This window comes from Plectrocnemia conspersa, unplaced genomic scaffold, assembly GCF_051122295.1.
Source record: "Plectrocnemia conspersa isolate PC_06_02 unplaced genomic scaffold, ASM5112229v1 ptg000001l, whole genome shotgun sequence".
NCBI classification, from domain to species: Eukaryota; Metazoa; Arthropoda; class Insecta; order Trichoptera; family Polycentropodidae; genus Plectrocnemia; species Plectrocnemia conspersa.
The window spans coordinates 22,600,627-22,620,525 of NW_028277165.1; the positions used below are offsets into that span (position 1 = coordinate 22,600,627).

Here is a 19,899-nt window from a genome sequence, read left to right on the forward strand (position 1 = left end):
GTTACTCACCAGTGTTGTGGTGTATCTTCGCCTGCAGGCACTGTAATAAAACAAAATGGCGGATTAGACGCTTGTTTTTTAGTTTTCTCTACGTATGCATAGGTACATTTAAATTTACATATATATTAATAATAATCTTAGTACGAAAAAAATATATTATATAATTATCGATCAATCTGTTTCTAGTACGAACCATATCCTTAGTTCAATTTATTTATTTATTGTTTTTGAGAGTATATTATTGTTTTTGAGAGTAATTACATATATAAAATGGACTACTTCATTTTTATAGCAAAAAATGTAAAGCGTAGCCTTTGTCTACGAAATGTGAGTTTCTTATTTGTACAGTCAAATGAATTTTTTAAAAATAGAAATGTATTTTGAACTTGTATCAAGATTTTATAAACGATGCTAGTACTGTAGCAAAGCTTAAAACAATATTTGAAAATCATTTGTTTTGATAATAAATTGGCTATTGATGTTACTCACAATGTGCTCAAAATTTTTTCATTAAAAACCCGATATGTTTAAATGAAGCTGCAATCATTATAAGCTACTTCAGTAATTATTTATCAGTGAATGAGCTAAAATAAATAAGCTAATTTAGTAACGGCCTCATTTTTCGTATTGTATTTTAGTGAAAAAGAGCTGTTTTAAACTTTTCTGCAAGTTGTGAATATATATGTATATAAAATAGGCAGCGGTCCGCGTATCGTAGTTTGTAGACGCCTGCATCAAAATACATAAATAATTCATTGAACTCTATTTTTACAATTGTTAAAATATTTTTTAATTAACATGTATTGATCATAGCATCTGGGTATTTCAACGCCATTAGTCCATTACCAAGTCAACTCATCTCTACATATATTATTTCAATTGCTGTAACTAAAAGCTCAAATATATCAGGTGTATAAACACATACATTAAATTGCATATGTGAATGTATGTATATACAAGTGTATATAATGTATTGTATACACATATACCTACATTATTATTACCGGTAGATTGTAATTTTATCAGTAATTTTTTTAAGATGCTGGTAAAAATATATGATTTAAATTTTTCTAAACAATATAATACATTTACATACTTATCATTATTTATTTACATGCGATTTATAAATAGTTGTATTTTTCAGTGAAGTTATATTTTCACTAGTTAAGTCCAAATACATTTTCACCAATAGATATATATTTCTACTAGCTAAAATATAATTTAACCGATAGGCGCTAGTGAATTTAAATGCTGTTATAATATGCCTCTGAAACTTAATTTGATAGTTGCAAAACGTAAATTTGCTGTTTACACACAAACCTAAAATACACGATTTAACAAAAGCAAATTGACCCAATGAAACTTAAAATTAATATTAATTTTATAAATTTCATTAGTTCAAGTCAATATGTTTTAAAAATATGATGCTTTTCTTACCGATATTTTTACGAACTTCTGATATTAAAGTATTGATCAGAGTGTATACAAATCGAATTTTGGTCAATATTATGACGTAAAAACAAATCACTTCTCAGAAGTCAAAAATTCACACCAAAAGCAATAAAATCGTGTCGGCGCTTCAATTTTTCAACTTAAAAATAATGAAAATCAAAATAATGACGTTATCGAAAAAGAAAAATAGCCCTAAATCGTGTTGCACTCTGCCGATTCCCATGCGTATTTTTTCGAATCGGAGCGGGTTCTTTAAGCACCAAAGCAAAGATAAAACCGCCGGCCGGTTAGAGTAATTGAAAATCGCAAAATTGCTCATTCAAATACAAAGTATTCATATTTAAACATTTGGCACGAACACCTTCGGAAAGCTTTTTGTCTGAGTTTCTTCTTTTATTACATAAGCAAAAATATGACTATATTAAAGTGCTAAGAATTGTAAACAATTTTTTACTATTCCCAGCCCTAATTAAAACCTTTCAAGAAGTATGAATATTAGTTGTATGCCTGTATTTTTTTAAGCAGAGTTATAAAAATGGCAGTGGTTGTTAATCTTTTAAAAATATTCATACAAATTTAATTTTGTAAAATAAAAAAACATAAAAATTCTCAAAAAATGAGAATTTTCGATTTGACATTTATTTTCTGAAATTCTTCAGAAGAAACAGTAGCAATATCCAGAAGAGTACTTAGTATACTCAGAAGCGAAACAATGATTCTCGTTTTCTGTTTAGTGACATAAACACAGAAAAAACTTGCTTTGCTTGTTATATGCTTACGATTCTATAGTCCATTAATGCAATTGATGATTTTTTATTTCAAGAATATTTGGATTAATTTTAAACTTGCAGATTTTACACTCAAAAAGGTAAAAACCTTAATTTGCATGTCCCCATAGTCAATATTTTAAGAAAGTATAAAAAAATTTTAGGCTTGTGATGCAAAATGTGAGGTATCTCAACAATGTAGCCATATGATAAATTTTATATTACACTTTGTATGAGATGATCTTTTGAGTTTGATTTTGCTCATGCTTTTATTCTGAAGTGTTACAAAGTCACTCTTGTTGCTTCTATTAAACGTATTTTTAATTAGATTCTCAATACGTCATCAGTACCTTATTTTTGGAAATGCACGAAAGTCACACTTATTCATAAAAATGGTGAAAATAACTATCTATAGATATGTCTTCAATCACTTTCACTAGGTCTTTTAGTGTCGTAAAGTATCATATTGTGTCATATTTTCAATCTTGTTTGTCATCAGATTTTTCCTGCGATATCAGTGGAGATATTTTTGGCTAGAGAAACTTTTTTTGGCTAGAGAAACAAAAGATATTGGAATTACTTTTGAGATTAAGTGGAAGTTATTTTACACATTTGCCATAAATCTTTCAAGATGCTTAATGTCGCTTACCGTTTATTTAAACAACTAGAGGCTTTGGTTGATAATTAAACTATTCTCGAAAAATTATAGTTTATGGTTGGGAGAATTACCCGAAGATGCCCGTTAGAGCAAACACATCCGCACTAGCCGAATCGCCTATGGCTGTCTCCATTCGGCTCCTTTATACGCTCTCACTCAGTACACAGAGTATTTAATCCGCAAGGATACAATTCGTTCTTTTGTTGTAAATAATTTAAAAAAAATTAGAGGATGATATCATTTCCGAGAAAAAACTGTTCGATTGTGTAGCGATGGTGAGGGTGATCGTATAATAAGAAAAAAAATCAATGAATCCAAAACCTATCTATACTTCAAATACGAAAGGATAATCCTGCCGTTGAACAGACCTAATCGAATTTCAGGACAAATAGTCTAGGGACACAAACAACGTAGAAAACCTCGTTTTACAAGCGAGGGAGAAAGCGTCAAAGCACGGCCGTGACGCAACCCACTGTGGGTGCATTGTTCCGGTTACCGGCCGGAAAAACCGGTTTGCACCCTTCTCGCTGACCCTTTTGTGACTGCGGGCCAAACTATCATACCGTGACGGTACAAAGAAAATTAATTCACGTTATTATTTCTGTGTGTGTATGTTATGCTTTTCAACGCATTGTTTTATATAAACGTTTCATTTGCGGAGTATAAAGCCTTGTTTACGCTCGCTAATTAGTTTACGCGCCGTTTCGCCGGCTAGATCCAGCTATGCGTATGTTTGTTTAGAAAATTTGCGGAACTGCGGAAATATTAATATCATATCTAGATATGTGTTTTAAGCATATATAATTTTTATAAATGTACAATATATTAAAAAAGAAATAAAGGCAATTTAAATGTTGATGTCTTGCAAAATCTAGTGCTTAAGAAAACTTTTTAAAAAAAAATATTTGATTTCGGTAATTGAAATAAAGGATTAAAGGTTAAACTTATCGCGCACCCTTAGTTCGTAAGCTGCTGGCTTAGACTTTAATAGTTATCATTTATATTATTTAGTTATACCGGAACAATGCACGGAGAGTGGGTCGCACCACGGTCGCGCTTCGACGCATTCTCTCCCACAAACGAGCTTTTCCACTCCCTCTGTGCCTCTCGACTATTTCGTCGTGGAATTCGATTATAAGCTCATCGGTGAGATTATTTTTGACACAGTGCTGTCGATAATTAAATTAGAGCGCGGGTTCGACGTTTAGGATAAGAATTTTCGAGATGAATTCACGTGAATAATCCCTTCAAAGGGAAATGATTTTAGGTATTACTTGAGGTAAAATAACAATTATTGTTATTTCGATCGATAACCAAAAATAGATTTATGAATATATTCATTTAAATATTTTTCGCGAATTATTATTTTTATGTCATATACATGATGCAATTACGAGACATCATCATCAGATCTGAACTGATGATGGCACGTCAAATAAACATTTAAACTACAGTTGTCGATAATCAGTAAATGATCGGTGTGTTTGGTTGCGAGCTTTAGAGCACTCTAGAGAGTCACGATCGCGTTCCTTATTCTTGTCTGTAGTGGCAAGAACGTCAGCGCTTGAAAGCGCTTGTCTTGTACGAGCTTTTCAGCGACATATATGAGAAGCTGGAAAAATGTGTGCACCATAACTGTTTTCTTTGCGTATTAAAGAAACATGTTATGTCATGATGGTCAGATTTGTAATAAAAAAATAAGACACATTAAAATAACAAAAAAAAATATAAGCTGAAGAAGGTTATTATTCGAAACTTTTCAAGACCTCATATTTACGACTTAGCTCGATGTTGATTAATAATCAAGATATTTTTTTTTTTTTTTTAATCATTAAAAAATCTAAAAATCCTTAGGAAATTTTATTTTTAATCAATAATCACTATATTAATAAAATCACTTATTCCGATCTCTCAGACACTACACAAATAAAAAAAGCATTAAGGCTAAGTCTTTCAGGTCAATAGTCAGCGACTTCTACCACTCGTCTATAATGCTAGTTACAGGTCTTGCAAAATAAATAAAATATGCTGCCACTATCAATAACTTATTAACAAAACTACCTTTCGGTTATTTTGTTAATTCCATCAACAAAACATATAGTAAGCTTTGATTCGAAATACTTAGATAACATCCTTTTAACATCATTTTCATTTTGGCATATTTTCATATAGGAAGTGTTGCATCAATCAAAATATAAATGATAATCGGAAGCAGTAAGGTCTGGAGAATAAGGTGAATAAGATATGACCTTCCAGAAAAATTTCTTGATTTTATCAAAAATTAAATTCGCCACTTATGCGTCTTGTCGTGTCATGTCACTTACTCGTGCAAATGATCCAGATGATTACAAAATAAGCTTGCTTTTATTGTTTGGCCAGATTTAGGAGTTTCGTAATACACTTTTTTACAGTAAGCCCGGGCTTCGAGGTAGATTTTGCAACTTGAGAAGCACTGTCTTCTACGATGATTGTTGTCGTACAAATATGTGTATGAATTTAACGAAAAATGCGATTCAGCTATAATATTTAGAATACACACTTACTTGTTTTCTTGCGAAATTCGCGTGGAACCCATACATCTTGTCTTTAAGCTTTTCTAATCTTATAAATGTGTCTGTGCAGTGTTATATAGGATTAGTTTAGTTTCTCGGCCAGTTGATATATAGTTTGAGTAGGGTTTGTTTCCATTTCTGTAGCCAGGACATCATCGTCTATCTTTCCTGGTCTCCTAAATATTTATTATCTGACTTTGATATCGTAATTTTCCGTTTAATTTTTCAAATTTAGGGGTAGCAATTAAATCATCTATTTTTTCACAAATAATTAAAAAATCATATCAGATACAATTTTTCATAAATTGTTTACGTGGTAAATTTTGGGGTCCAAATTTTTTTTTAATTTCAGAATGTCGAGTCAAGATGTGTTCAAAGTTAAATTGAATTTAAAAAAAACATGGCATTTATTACATAATATAAACTCTCTTTCTCTCTGAATTACTAAAAATATATTACGTTTTTTTAACATTTCACAGTTCATAATTCGATAGACATAACAAAAACGTAACTTGAAATCTCGCGTGTCGTAACTTTGAATTTAAAATTTAATATTTTTATTTTCGACATGCGATCGTAAAGTTTCAAATTACGAATTAAAATTTTAATCATCTAGAGAAATTTGCCAATAAACGCGATCGTAATCGTCAAAGTTTCGCGACGGTTTAGATATCATAAAAAAATAACAACCATACATACTAATTCACTGTGTTTTGCCGTTATAAACGCCGTTACAAAAATTGCCACTTTGCCAAAATTCGCTTAGTTAAAAAAAGTACACCGGAAACTTTGCGTGTTAAGCTTTTTCTTTAATTTTCATGAATAATTATTTTTTATTTAGGAAATTTGCTTCAAAGCGCATTCGTGTCATTTAATAATCCATCAAGTATGTTAAATTATCGACGATAAGCTTTATATGGTGTTTTTCAACGACGTACTCTTAATTATGTCAATTTTTATGTAAAATTGCCCATAATTACTATTTGCCCGCACAAAGTGCATTGTTATACGTCATTTGTGAGCGACAGTTTTTTCAGGTCACGAAATACAGTAAGTATACTTTACACTAGTGTGAGCGGTCTATAAGATATGTTGTATACTAATCAATTAATATGTTAAAATTTATTAAGCAAATATTAGTGTTTTCTGGTGTTAACGATATATATATACCTGTGTTAATTATTCGTTTACTTCGTTGTATAATAATTCAAGCAACACCAAAAAGTATCCAAATTCCGAGAAAAAAAATTTTAAGGTCAGTAAATTTGTATTTCGTAAAATATATTGCTATAAAAAATACAAAATCGACCATATATATATTTAAACCAAAATTAGGAAAGAATATCGATCTAAAAACAAATCTGTCGACGTTTCGACAGTCCATAAACGATTTTACGCAACTGCGTAAATTGTTGTATAATAAAACCTCTGAGTCACTTCTAACTTTAGCGTTGAAAGTTACGTTTTCACAATCGAGAAGAGTTCTACGATCTCAAAGGAGCCGACGATGGACGAAGGAGAGTGATTTCATAATCGAATCTCTAGAATATTTTCTGCGATCAACAGCATCTGGTCGCCATCTCGGCAACTTTGTTTATTAACAAACTTATTTTTAATATAATTTTCATAGTAAAGATAGATTAACTATGTTATTATAAAAGTATACTACAAATATAAAATGATTTTGTTGCTTAATATTAGTTTAAAAATATTATTTTATCTGGAATGTATTTTTATAATAAGTATTAATAATAAATATTGACGATTAAAGATTTAATACTAGTGATATCTAAGGATATAATAAATCATTATATTAAGGTGTGGGTTTATATAATAGCAATCATTATATTATATGCAGAAGTAAAAAAAGAGTTTTATGGAGGGAATACAAAAACACGTTTTTATTACTTTTATTTTACAATTGGCTATTAGCTATAAAAGGTAAAAAATAATTTAATATTAGTATTTAAGATCTAGCTTTTATTTATGTTAAAATAACGCTTTATATGTAACGAGGTTCAATTGAGGTATATAATAGTAGTTAAAATGTAATAAATAGCTATAACGTAACGCAAAAACCAATTCAAACAATCTCTTATGTGTTGCATATGATATACGAAATTTCCTATACCATAATAGGCTATTTCCTACCGAACGACACTAAGGGGTGTTTGTATGTGACGAATTCAATTCGAAACATCAAAGAAATATTTTCATGCGAGCTATTCTGCTCGTCGAAAAAGCTCCGAAAGCTTTGACATTGTTTCGATATAAATTTATATTAGATAAATAATAATATCTATCAAAAAAAAAACTTATTTGTCTATAGCAAAAAATCAGTTATTTATTTTATTATTTATTTTTTTTAATCTACAATAAAAATATTTCTTTTAAACTATCTAAAAACTAAATTAAATTTGCACATTATACCATAGTCTTTAATACATTGACCAACAAAGATTTTGATGACTGATTTTGACTAAGTTTATCATACATAAAGTATCTATAATGACCATTATACATAATATTTTGTTAATATACCTTTATGTATACAACAACTCACTCACTACTCTAAATATTATCACCATATGGCGCAAAAAAAGTAAAAATCAAAAAGTCTAGAGCCCATGACTCATGTTTTAGGACAAATATAAAATGAATTTAAAAGTTTAAATATTTGTATCCTCGCCAAATTACTATGTTATATTATTGTCAGTTCTCTGAGTAAGTATTGTTTTTAAATTTTAACTATTGTACATAGTTTTTATTGTTTATAATTATATGAGCGAGCAATAATATGAGGCAAAAATGGAACCAAACTTCTTCAGCTAAATAACTGATTCCATCACAATCATTGAAAGATGGTATCTCCAAATATCAATAGATAAAAATACGTTTTATTGGCATTTATATGGTTTGATTGACATTCACCTCAATCTTCATACGTACTAAGTATATATTACATGTATACGTTTAAAACGTACTTGGTTTATTTGCAATTCGATTAATTATAATGTGCATTAAATCAGAAGCACTGATATTTTTTTATGTATTGTGAAAGGAAAAACTCACTTTTGGCCTCGGAGCTCTCGGAACTCAAAACTGGAAGATTTCATTATGAACATTGTTTACATAGTTTAATCAATGTATTCTTCTAATCCTCAAACACATTACGTATATATTTAATTTTCATAGTTATAACACACCCAGTTAATTTGCAATTCGAATATTTATATTCAGTCAAGTCGAACAACGCACATGACAAAATAATGAAAATTACCGTCGCGTAGCAAAATTATTTACAACTGTTGTCACGTTACTGTCGGCCATTTTGTGTTATATTTGAATGCTTATTTTTTATTGGTCGAAACAACAGAATTCATTATCGGGGGCTCGGAAATTTCAATTGTTATTTTTATTATTATATTTAAATATATTTTTCATGCATTATTATATACAGCATTTATCAGAGTAAAAAATTGAACAAAGAATGTTTCATTTTCCGGAAGCGATGGCTCAGAACAATTATATATCATTAAGTAAAAAACAATCTGGATATAAATGTTAAATTATATACCTGGCGCCTTCGAAGCCTGATAGCGACAAAGTAAGGGTCATTTTGATATTTATTTACAGCACAATACAAAGGAGATTGCATTGAAGGTGGGAGTCAAACATATGGTGACTGGTGAGACATTTGCATTGCATGTAAATAATTTCGCTTTAATATCTGCCGCTAATCGATTGGACTGTGTTTTAATATGAGTTGATTTTTTTGCATCGATTGGTAATTTAATATGAAATATATGTGACACGACATTTAGCGATACCTGGGAAAGCCCCACAAACCATCCACCGTACTCTCCAGACCTTGCTCCTTCTGATAATAATTTGTTTAGGGCAATACAATTAATACAAAAAAATAATAATTATTTTGCAGCAATCTCAAAAATATAATTTTAATGGCATAAATAAGCTTCTAAATATATATAATAAAGTTATAACTAGCAATATGAACCATGTATATTTGATTAAATTAGTGGAGAATTAAAAAAAAATTGTATTAAAAATACGTTGTCAATCAACCTGATTTTGAATTAGTATTAATTTAAAAAAATACAATACTATTATAGAATAAGGATATATTTGTATATATAAATCAAATTGCATAAAATTGGCAAGTTTATAAAAAATAAACGTTACAAAATAAATATATTATCAGCTGGTTTGAAGAATATTCATCTGTAAGTATTGCATCCAGGTATGTATATGAGATTTTCCTTTGTTAATATTTTCCGAGATGAAATATTTACTTGTATAAATTTAATTCAATTCGTTCGCGGTCGCATGGCAGTATAACGGGTGCATTCGAGTGAGTTTACAAAGTTTATTTGCCACTTTGCCAGGTGCACTCGTTGATTACGGTTAACCGAGATAATTGCATTTGCAGCGATTCTCTCGAGTTAATTTTAACAATTTGCATATTAAAACTGCGAGGTTTATTGTGAATTTTATTTTTAAATTATTAGAAAGCGAATGAAAAAATATAATCCGTAATATAATCAAAAGCTATCGCAACGACATGAGCTTTGGCGCACAAAGGGGATATTACTCTTTCGATGTGAAACGAAGAACGCTCCAAATTAATTCCTATCGTGTTTCTATACACCTATGTATATGTAAGCAATAATAAGCCACGGTAAGCCGTATACGATTATTTAATATGCCTCCAAGCCATTTTCAGCGAAATTGACTTTGGAATCAATGGAAATTCAGGATCTACGAGCTTTTGTGCGCTTTTGGATAATGCAGCAAACTATACAAAACTATAAAGTAAATCATTAAATATATATGTTTTAAGATGCAATATAATGATGATACAATGTTTACTGATGTTTTACATAATTTAATACATTATTATTCAGTGAAGAGTAAGCGAATTATGTATATTACATAGTTTTATATAATGTATGTTTAAAGTGCATTTTCGCGTTGGTGCTCTCAAGAGCTTCTTCATATTAAGATAATCTCACGAGAAAAAGTATTTTTTACGAAGAATACATACAGTAAAGCATACTTATACGTATATCCAACATTTTATTAATATTCCTATTTAATAAAATTATCATAGAAGCTTAATTTTATGTAATACATCCATTGTCATAAAAATAATACATTTAATTTGCACTCTTTGTCGTCCTTTAAAATGAAAAAGAAACTCATTAAAATTATTATTATTATTATTACTTTTTATAGAGGTACAATAATATTAATAACGCTTCTACAAACACATTGTAAAATTTTCTCATTACATTTGTATATTGAGATATTATACAGAATCGAAAATTTTAGAACAATACGAAATTACACGTCTGTCTTAAAATTTCTGAGACTATAGAATAGTTGACTAGAATTTTTAATGTTCTGCATATATCAATATATTCATTTTAAAATAAGTACTTATTTAAACTTGAGTTAATTTTCAGTCGTCATAGTTAGGTTCAATTCAATCTCAGTAATATAATATGTATAGATAGGGTATTGATTGATGACAATAAGACATCAAGTCGCGATAGTACCATTTAAGATGCCACACGACCATTTGACGTGTCTGAATGGCAAGCGACGCTATCTTTCGAGCTTATATTTTCCTTAAAGCTTTTGATAAGGGCGACAAGAGGGCCGGATCCCGCCGGTGATGAGACGAGGGTGCTCCGATCGATTCTATGGGCCACATTTCCTTTCGGCCAAAGTGTCAACGGCTCTCGTGAAAAAATATTAACAATTTAGATGCATGAAGAGCAGGTAAGGGGCAAAGTGTTGAAATTTATAAGATACTATGATAATAAAAGACATATCTCAGACTGTAACTCTGAGGTTGCGGGTTCGAGCCCCGGCAGCAACACTCGAATTTTTATTTTTAAAAATTGCGCTGATATTAAAAAAACTGGCTTAAGCTGCAGTGATATTTATTGCTTATAAATTATGTTACACATAATGATTTAAAATTATTAATTAATATAGTTGTCACCGATTCCCAGACTGGTGGTTAATACTTAATTATAAGTATTCATTAAACCTGATTGATTAATTCAATTACAACATATTAACATCATTTAAACGCATTGGGTTTACGACTATGAGGTTACAGCAAAAGATTTAATAAATAAATAATAAATGTATTACTTTATAGAACGGTTATTAAAACATTTTTTTTCTTTTTGAAATTATGTATTACTGATTATAAATTTAAGGTCAAGTTTATTTTTTAAAACAGATAAAGAAGCAAGTTTATATATTTAATAAAAAATCCCAATACCTTTTAATAGTTATTTATTAATAATTAGACCTATTCTTTTCTGCGCTTTAAATTAACCAAATTTACACAAAAAATCTTTGCCAATATAAATTTTCTAATTTTAAATTGAAAATATTATTTAATAATGCCACTTGTTGCCACAATTCTAATACCTATGCATTAAAATTATTAAGTCTATAAAATCATAAGTAAAAATTTGATAAATACAGTGTTACTAAGAACATCTTTTCAGTGAATCGAATTATGAAAAAAATGCTCTAAAGGTTATCGGTGTTTGAAATACCGGTTCATGAGATTGTTGTTTTTGATTCTGCTTACACATTGCTTCATTTGACTTGCTAATGAAAATCTTTTTAAAACAATGTCTAAGTTGGGATAATTGATTTCTTTCCCTCAACGACAAAGCTTAGAAGCATAATTTTCCAAAAGAATTTCTACTTTAGTCAAAGGCGTCAAATTGGCGTGTTAGCGTCGCGAGCGAGCGTGTTCAACATTAAGTCGTGACTGGAATACGTTTTTATTTTTCTCGGTAAAGCAATCGAATTTAGACGTCATGCGAAAACTTTTTTCTTTCTCCTAAAAACAGGGTTTCTGTCCCCTAAAAACGTGTCAAACCCCAAAGGATCGCGTCGCTTTTATTTATTTATTGACGTCACTACAACGCGTCGTAACAATGCAGCGGGGCTCTAAATTATATCCCGAGAGGTCTTCTAGGCCCTAGCAGTCTAGGACCTAGAGGCACTACTACAAAAATGTATTATACACAACCGCACCCTCGGTTTCCCTCGCTTGTCAATTTTTCACGTCGCACGCGTAGCCGGTCAAATAAAATATTTACATCTGAGTGTAATTCTTAGACACTTGACTCGAAAAAAAGTGGATCCATTGTGTTGTGTTGAGTGGTGACCACGGACAGCTCTTTCATACATTATAATATCATTAGAAAAAAATGGAAAAGATTTGGATCATATTTTTATTTATTTATTCAGAACATTTAAAATAAATCGCATTTTTTTCTAATAAGATTTTTTACATATAATATTTATTTTAATTGAAGAAAAATTGATCTTCTCGGTCTCTATTCCGCAACAATAAGAGAAACAAAGATTATCTAAAAACTATAAATTATCTTATTATCCAAAATTCCAACACATTTATTTCATAAGATCAAATATAAGATAAAAGCGTCTCGGGAATAGCGTAACTAGAAAATGATCTGGTAAAAATGTAGCTCGGATCTCCGGGAACCATAAAGTTTAGCATAATAAATGGCTATATATTATACATAGGTGTATATGCAAAAAAATAGCTGCTAGAAAATTTGTTTTTCAGAAGCAAAACCTAATAACCAGTTTAGTTGGCACGTGACCATAAATAACAACGACTGACACTCTCAGTCGGTCTTTATACCATCTTTTACATTTTTTTAGTTTCACTGCCGCTTTCAGTTTTGGAAAGCGTGAAACTGTGTGAAAACACAGCTCAAACACGTCGACCATCTGGACTGAGGGTAATTTATCATCGTGAAAAAGTGGATGAAATGGAAAGCGTGTTTGTACACACGCACAATGCGCAAAATGAGTAAACGTAGTTGGTATATGTGCGTATTTGGGTTTCTACGGTTTCTAATATTACGTTACTCGAAAACTTAAGAAATATTCTATTAAGATCACATAAAATATTCAAGATATGATTCGAGCTTAAATAATATATTATTACGATTGCTTCAAGGGAACATACAAATAAAATTGTGAAATGTAATATTTTGCTTCGGTAAAAAATTTATAATGCGCATCAAGAGAAAAGTTGGACTTCTGAAATTTTTCGTGAAGCTTCGATGATATATATATAAAAAAAAAATGTAATAGGTAATATGATATAAAAGTTTACACAGTATGTATATTTGCGGCTTACTAATATTACACACATTTGTCCATAAATATAAGAAAATTAAGTTGTAGTTAAAAATAAATCGAATCAGAAACATGTATGTAGCCGCTGCTGCTTTTTTTAATATATGTTATTTTAAATTTTCGTTTTTATTTAAATGTTTCATTAAATTATTTTTTAAATTTTTTCTTTAATAAATAAAATGTTTCTGAAAAGCCCAGAGAAATATTAGTTGTTAGTGATGCAATTATTAAGTCAAGATTCTTTAAGCTGTAATATAGTTTAAGGTTCTAAGTTCTCTTTTCCGACGATGATTACAGATAAAAGTTTGATATTGATTATTTTTTAATAAAATTGTAATATATACAGTGTCTACCTGTAAGTCCATTAGTGTCTAAACCAAAGAAGAGCAACTATTAAAGCTTTTATTAAAATTGACGAACTGGCCGTATAAAACAAAGCCTTTTTTATGTGGCCAAGTCAGACCGTACGTGACAATAGACGAAATAAACTTAAAGCACCACAATAGTCAAGTGTTATCATCATATAGCAAATGACAGTGCTTTAAGATAAAAAAAAGAAGTCGCGAAGAGAGTGTTATTTTTTGCATATTTCATCATAAATATACATACATGTGATTATTTTATTATAATTGTGGCATTAAATCATAATTTTTTGTACCATTATTGGTATGCATTTTTTGCAGAGCTAAAGTGCAAATACATATACTATATCATATTTAGAATGTTAGTTGTATGAAATAGTTATAATAGTGGTCTCTGCTGCTGCCATGCAACCCAAAATATTTGACTGTAAGTGCTACACAATCACCTATATATTCTTCTCTGTACTACACCAGATGTTCCAACACATGAAAAAATGTTTATAAAAATGCAAAATTTTGGGATCCAAAAGAGCACTCTAAAGCTCGCAGCTAAGAGTTATCGAGCATTGACGGATTGTTGACACCGCCCCTTAGAAGCTCCAAAAAGCGTTTTATGAAACAAAGTGTGTATTTAAATACACATATCTCTAAAAATAAATTCCTTTTAAATAGCACTCAAGTTTTACTACACAACCTATATTAGTTAGATTAGCATTGCGTTTATTGTCACTAATATCGAATTTATACTTCAATTTAACAATTTTTTTTTAAAATAAGCTCTAGTGTAATAGTTTTCCTAATGAATTTTGCTACTGACTGGTGTATGAGATTAGCCATATAATTCAGCCAAAACTATTGTAGGACTTAATTGAAATTTTACTCTCTAGACGAATCTGAAACATAAGTTTGTCTTTATCAAGGATTAGATCAAATCCCAGTCATTTAGAAATATTTTGTTAAGGTCCTATTGTTTCATCTCATACCAATTGTCCTGAAAATAAGTATTTACCCATAGCATTTGATATGAGCATTAAAAAATGCTTCTTACCACTGTATGGCTAATAAATCAAATCATTTAACCCTTACATGAGATTAACTTGACTATCATTCAAATTATATATCGCTATCTTTTGATGAAGAATGAAGATAGATTTAGAAGTGGGAGTGAAAATGGCTTAAATGGAAGTTAAACGGCAATTAGGGTGTCGTTACCGAGGTTTAGCCCCGAATATAAGTTGGTAGCGAGAGGCGCAAAAGATGAAAGCTCGTATAAATTATAACATGATACAAATAAATGACGCGTGACCTATCAAAATTTATATGGATTATTCAGCGCCATTTTGTAACGCTCGGGCGAATATACGTATGGGTTATAATTCACCGAGCCAGGAGGTATACCCAACCGTTTTAGTTTGAATTAAATTAATAATTAAATCTATTATTAATAATAAAACCCATACACACTATACATGCACACATAAAACTAATTCTCATTTATAATGTATACGTTACTAGGATAGCAAGAATCATTTTGTAATAAAAGTAAATTTTATTTATTTTAGTATATAAAATCATAATTTTATGTGTCATCATTAATAACAAAAAAAATAATTAAAAAATATATCATAGTGAGTAGCAACTTTTATATGAACATGTGCTGATCTAGCAGTCACACGTTTATATGTAATATTTTATTTAGAATACTGATTCCAAAGATCGAGATAAAATCTGAATTTTCAGCTTTGTAGCTGGAACAGGCTAGACGTGAAGAGGGAAGCGGCAGCTTCCTCGCTCTTTTAGGTCTTGGTCAATGCTCGGCATAGCATGTTGCAAATACTCTTGTGTTTTAATTTAGAACTTTCTGGTGTAAGATCCTTATAAAAGTTTTTTTACAAAAATGTATTAGGAATTAAATTATATATACGATGTTAGAAATGAATATATTTTTGTGCTTTGTCTACTCTTGATGACTAGACTAATTACGACAATTTGTGTACAAAAAATATTATTATGTATTAAATATTAAGAATTGTTTGGTCTATTTCTAGATGCATTTACTTATCCGTCGGAATCTCCGATCGTCATGTACATCAGCATAACAAAAATTTACTTGTGAGGCAAGTTGAAAAGAATGATGAATATATATTTTAAAATGCTTTTAACACGTATTTGTTAAATAAGTATTTTTTCATGATCGTCGGGGTTCCGATAAATGGTTCATAAAAAATCTCAAAACTCAATATTTTCTGTGATATATTTTTAAACTGGCAATATGTCCATTAAATGATTATTAAATATTATTGATTTCAGTTAATATAGCTAGTGTATTATTATATTCCCGATTCTTGATCTATCAATATACATTTTTAAAAATACTATGATTTTTGTTAGTACTTTTTTGTATTTCATTAATATTATGTCACAAGTCTTGTTGTAGTATTTCAATATAATATTTCTTTTATATTGTACTGAACATGAATTTAACTATAATATTATGTAGATGAAATTAATGTAATGCGTAAAATGATAAATGGCGACGTCTGAAAGCGTACAATCCACGTCAGCGTGGATATATCTCGCAATACTGCGCGTATTCTTCGAGAAAATCACAGGCAATTTCGCAATGTTAGCACACACATACACACACACACTGTCCGCCTACATCGCGTCGATATCCGTCGAAATTTTCCCAAAAAAGGTCAAGATTTATGGCGGATTTTTTCTTATTCTGCCGCACAGTACAGTAGAAGCAACTTCTTGGGTGTAAAATAATATATTTTCAATATTATCCAATAAAATTTATATATATATTTTTGTATGCCCAAGTGTTCTAAAAGTGGCTTAAAGTAAAATTGAGAGTATTTTTCATTATGCTTTATTATATCAATGACAGATAATTAAACGTAAAACAAAATCTATGGACGAATGTTGATAGTTATCTCGTTCAAAGACCACAACAAACATATAATATTATCTATATTTTACTATGAGAACCAGCCACTTTAATATATAAATATCTATCTGTATTTCAACCTATAGTTATTAATTGATTTTTTTACTTTTAAGTAGATTTCTTCCTATTGTGCGCCACCCCGAGAGAAATTTCCATTTCGTTTGGTATTTTATTGTGGCCACGGCTAATTTGCCCCCTCTGTTAACTTGTTGAATTTGCAGGCGTTTTGTGTGTGTGTCCCTACCCTTTCTTGGCTCGGATTTATATTCCTTTTATGGCCAGCAGCACCACCCCGCAATGGCTCATTGATAAAATGCCGACAGAAACCGAAAACTATTCGGCTAGGGGCAAGGGAATTTACCGCGAGCCTCGAAAACACTTGGCGAATGCGTACGAAATATTTTTGTGGTCGGTTGTGAAAAGCTGGTTAACCTAGATAAAGATAGACACATAGTATAAATTAGGTATAGCACATTAAAAAGCGTTTAGTTTCCAAAAACATATTATATATCCCGCACGTTTAACCGTATTGTTTTCTTTCACAAAAACAGTGACAAAATTTCTCTATGCGGAAATACAAATAATTTTAAGAAGGTTTTTCATGGGTTATTTAAAAAAATGTGGATTCAAATCGGTTATTCTTGCGACAATGGCGGCCGATTGTCGCAAGAATATTTCATGGCTTCAGAAGTTCCACAATGATCCATTCGCTCACATTCTCTATACGTTATTCATTAATTATTAAAATAAATACTACAGTTACAAATTCAAGTAAACTTATACATATATAGATGATTAAAATCTCCGTTGCGGACTTTTTCTCTCTACAGAGGGATTTAGATTATCTATGGAGATGGACTTATGTAAACCGTTTAGTGACGGAAAGTGCCATATTTGATATTTTTAATATCTTGTTTGCCATCAATTACCTATGATTAGAGTCTCCAATTACTCGAACCATCAACTACTCGAGTATCGAAAATTAAAATTTTAAAATACTTGAGTACTCAAGTACTTTCGAGTATTTACCAAATGTACCAAAATAGCTATTATTCAAATTCGTACACATATAAATAAATAAATAAAATACTTGGTATGTTAATTTTTACAATTATTTTAACTTCACGAACATACTTTTTAAAAACAATAATGCAAAAAGTGTCTCGAATTTAATATTACTGCTAACCTTTGGTTTTATTATTCCCGTTATGGAAAAAACCCTTTCCGTTGCTGTTGATGTTAGTCTTATTGTCATTAACGCGTTGGATAAGGCTTCTAATTTATATCTGTTCGCTTTTTATAGATATAAAATTTTTTGAACTCTCTTTTTATGTTCTCTTCTTTCATTCCCTTCTCTGCTTTTCTCTTATTTCCTTCGACTATTGACAAAATAGCATTTTGTAATTCTTCTTGAATAGATTTTTTTTCTTAACAATATACAATATTCTACTCCTTCTGATTAATGCGAAGAATTTAAATCTATATCCTTCGAAGATGTATTTGGGTGAATCCCTTTCACTTTAGAGCTAAACGGTTCGCAAAGAACTGACTTTACTTTAAATGCCTTTAAAACACACAATTGTTTTGATTTATATTTTAAGCTGAGGGATCAGTATAAACAATTTACAACACTTTACGCTACAACTGCATAGTCATAAAACCTAACATTTTTTTTTGTTGATATTTCATATTGTTCATTGCCATAAATTAGATAAGTTGGGACTGTCGAACAGAAAACACAAAAGAAATTTCTCCGTCGTACCCACTAACATAGCCGACGACCGGAACTATGCAACTATGGAACTATGAAAAAATTATACCTGATAGTAACCGCTCTAACTCGGGACTTCGGGCATAAACGCCAAATAAAAGCAAGACGTTAACCTTTACCGGACCGAGTTAAAGTTATTTTTGTTTCTGAAATATTTCAAAATTTTTTAATTTCGAGTATTAATCGAGTAATTTTCAAAATACTCGATTATCAAGTACTTGAAAAATAGACAAAAATACTCGAGTATCGAGTACTCGATTACTCGAATTGGAGACTCTACCTATGATCTATTGGTAATGTTTTAGTTTTAAAAAAATATAGGAATCGCTTTTAAGATCAAGTGGAAGTTTTCTCTACACGTAAACGAAGCTTACAAAATATCTTCCAAGATGCTTAGCTTTGTCATGAGGAACGCATCAGTTATTTGTATTTTCTACACTTTAGTTTGCAGCATTTTCTAATCAAAATTTATACATCTACATTTAGGAATAAACAAATATTTAATCAAAAAAGATTTTTTTTCAATATTATAAATAATTTTATAAGCATACGATTTTTTTTAAAATATATAATTATATAATAATGTTTGGTTATAATCGATAATTATATGATTCGCAGAATTAAACGTGATAAAATTAACTTATCTAAGAAGTGTTTTTTTTTTGTGTAACATTTTTATTTAAATGTCATTTTATTTGTTAAACGTCAACGCAAAAACCGCTTCCATTATGTGCGACGTGACTGAAGCAACTACATACACACTTCCATAATAAAAAAATATTTTTTATTTCTTCATTATAAATAAAATTTTAAATTTCTCTTATGAAATAAATTCACGTACATGGCATTTATTTCATTACCACCGTGTGGCCAGCCACTGTCGCGTTGCGACGTGAATACGTCGTCTTCGGTTAAAGTTAATCACATGAACCCATTGTACCAACAATTAGACTGAGCCGTTATATTTCAATGCCGTCGGAAAATTCCTTGGAAAAGGCACAAAAGTCCTAGGCGCTGGGACCCTCGGGACGATAAATCTTCCACAAGATAAGCAAATGCACTAACTCACACTTGGACCGAAACGTAAATCCGCATAGCGTAAATTACTCACTTAAGAATATGAGATTAGATTTTAAATTAATTTTGATGATG

At 30.1% G+C, this 19,899-nt stretch overlaps 1 protein-coding gene across 5 annotated transcripts in view; it reads right to left on the reverse strand.

Moving 5' to 3' along the window:
* Positions 1-19,899, reverse strand: part of LOC148239260 (potassium voltage-gated channel protein Shaw-like) — a 260,022-nt gene that overhangs the window by 187,573 nt on the left and 52,550 nt on the right. For all 5 annotated transcript variants that reach the window (XR_015810275.1, XR_015810276.1, XR_015810278.1 and 2 more), the window contains exon 2: positions 10-40. The gene's annotated coding sequence lies outside the window, so the exon portion shown is untranslated. The remainder of the gene's footprint in view (positions 1-9; positions 41-19,899) is intronic.